The following is a 2,689-nucleotide window of genomic DNA, read 5'->3' as shown; positions in this document are numbered from 1 at the left end:
ATGACATAAACAGAATATGAAGCATAAGTAACAATGCACAAGCACCAGAAGAGAGACTAGATAAATGGGAGCTCCTAAAAATCAAACACTTATGCTCATCAAAAGACTTCAACAAAAGAATCAAAAGACAACCTACAGAGTGGGAAAAAATGTTTGGCTAGGACAAATCCCATCAGTGTTTAATGTCTAAAATCTACAAGATACTGCAAAACCTCAACAACAAAAAGACAAATAATCCAATTAAAAAATGGGCAGAGGCTATGAACAGACATTTCGCCAAAGAAGATATTCAGGCAGCTAACAGGCACATGAAGAAATGCTCACAATCATTAGCCATTAGATAAATGCAGATCAAAACTGCAATGAGATATCATCTCACCCCAACAAGACTATCATTAATCCAAAATCACAAAATAATAAATGCTGGAGAGGTTGTGGAGAGACTGGAACACTTACACACTGTTGGTGGGAATGTAAAATGTTACAGCCAGTTTGGAAGGCAATTTGGCGATTCCTTAAAAAGTTAGAAATAGAAGTAGCATACGATCAAGCTATCCCGCTCCTTGGAATATATTCTAGAGAAATAAAAGCCATCACATGAATAAATATATGCACACCCATGTTCATTGCAGCATTGTTCACAATAGTAAAAAGATGGAAACAACCTAGGTGCCTATCAACGGATGAATGGATAAACAAATTATGGTATATCCACACGGTGGAATACTACGCAATGATAAAGAACAATGATGAAGCCATGGAACATCTTATAACATGGAGGAATCTGGAAGGCATTATACTGAGTGAATTTAGTCTGTCACAGAAGGACAAATATTGTATAAGACCACTATTATAAGAACTCAATAAAAGGTTTAAACACAGAAGAAAACATTCTTTGATGGTTACGAGTGGGGAGGGAGGGAGCGTGTTATTCACTAACTAGACAGTAGACAAGAATTATCTCAGGTGAAGGGAAGGACAGCACACACTACAGGGGAAGTCAGCACAACTGGACTATACCAAAGCTAAGAAGTTTCCTGAATACAACCCAACACTTTGAGGGACAGCGTAGCAGGGGTAGGGGTCTGGGGAACCAAGCTTTCAGGGGACATCTAGGTCAATTGGCATAACAAAGTTTATTAAGAAAGTGTTCTACATCCTACTTTGGTAGCCCAGCTACCACCAATGACCACCCTGACAGAGAACACGACAGAGAGTCCTGGATGGAGCAGGAGAAAGGTGGGGTGCAGAACTCAAATTCTAGTAAGACGACCAGACTTATGGTCTGACTGAGACTGGAAGAACCCCAGAAAGCATGGCCCCTGGATTCTCCATCAGCCCAGAACTAAAACAACTTCTGAGGCCAACTCTTCAGGCAAAGATTGGGCTGGACTCTGGGACATAAAATGATATTTGTGAAGAGTCTGCTTCTTAGCTCAAGTAGATACATGAGTCTAAATGTGCAGCTTCTGTCAGGAGGTGAGTTGAGAAGGCAGAGAGGGTTAGCAGCTGGTTGAATGGATATGGGAAATCAGGGATGGAAAGGAGGTGTGTGCTGTCACAGTATAGGGAGAGCAATTAGGGTCACATAACAACGTATGTATATATTTTTGTATAAGAGACTAACTTGAAATGTAAACTTTCATTTAAACTACAACAATAAACAAACAAAAAAGAAAAAATATGATCAAAGGATATGAACTGGCAATTTGCCAAAGAAGACATTCCGTTGGCTAACAGACACATAAGGAAATGCTCATGATCATTAGGCATTAGAGAAATGCAAATCTATACTACAATGAGATACCATCTCACCCCAACAAGGCTAGCATTATTCCAAAATGCTCCAGATAATAAATGTTGGAGAGGTTGTGGAGAGACTGGAACACTTGTACACTGTTGGTGGGAATGTAAAATGGTACAATCACTTTGGAAATCGATTTGGCGCTTCCTTAAAAAGCTAAAAATAACTCTCCCTCATCCACCACTGCCACCTCCTTCTTCTGCCCCTTCTGGTGCTGCTCGTGTGCTCATTTGGTGCAGACCTAGTACCTCTTTTGTGAAGCGGTAGCTGAGGAGACTCTGGCGCTCACCATGGCTGATGAAAAACCCAAGGAAGGAGTCAAGACTGAGAACAACGATCACATTAATTTCAAGGTAGCGGGGCAGGATGGTTCTGTGTTGCAGTTTAAGATTAAGAGGCACACACCACTTAGGAAACTAATGAAAGCCTATTGTGAAAGACAGGGTTTGTCAGTGAGGAAGATCAGACTCTGATTTGACGGGCAGCCAATCAATGAAACAAACACACCTGCACAGTCGGAAATGGAGGATGAAGATACAATTGATGTGTTCCGGCAGCAGACAGGAGGTGCCTTATAAAAAGGAAGCCTGTTACTTTACTTCAGAACTCTGTTCCTACAGACCAAGAAAACATTCTCAATTAGAAAACCACAATTTGGTTCCACCACATCCTGAGTACTACAGTACAGTTTTCTCTCTTCTGTCATTTTCCCCTTCCCCATTCCTGTATTGTACATAAAGTAACTGGTGTATGTGCAAAAGCATATTGCTTTTTTTTTTTTTTTACTAAACGGCCAATGACATCAAGCGGAGATGGGATGGGGGAAAATACTGGTTCTGTGAAAATATCCCCTTTCTCCATTAGTGGCATGCTCATTCAGCTATT

At 40.8% G+C, this 2,689-nt stretch overlaps 1 pseudogene; it reads left to right on the top strand.

Annotated features, from left to right (window-relative positions):
• Nucleotides 1-2,094: 2,094 nt before the first annotated feature.
• On the top strand, nt 2,095-2,382 carry LOC101349394 (small ubiquitin-related modifier 2 pseudogene; annotated as a pseudogene).
• Nucleotides 2,383-2,689: the final 307 nt, after the last annotated feature.

The sequence above is a fragment of the Trichechus manatus genome, unplaced genomic scaffold (genome assembly GCF_000243295.1).
Source record: "Trichechus manatus latirostris isolate Lorelei unplaced genomic scaffold, TriManLat1.0 scaffold00082, whole genome shotgun sequence".
In the NCBI taxonomy this organism is placed as follows: Eukaryota; Metazoa; Chordata; class Mammalia; order Sirenia; family Trichechidae; genus Trichechus; species Trichechus manatus.
The sequence above is the reverse complement of the archived record's forward strand: the minus strand, read 5'-3'. Positions and strand labels throughout refer to the sequence as shown.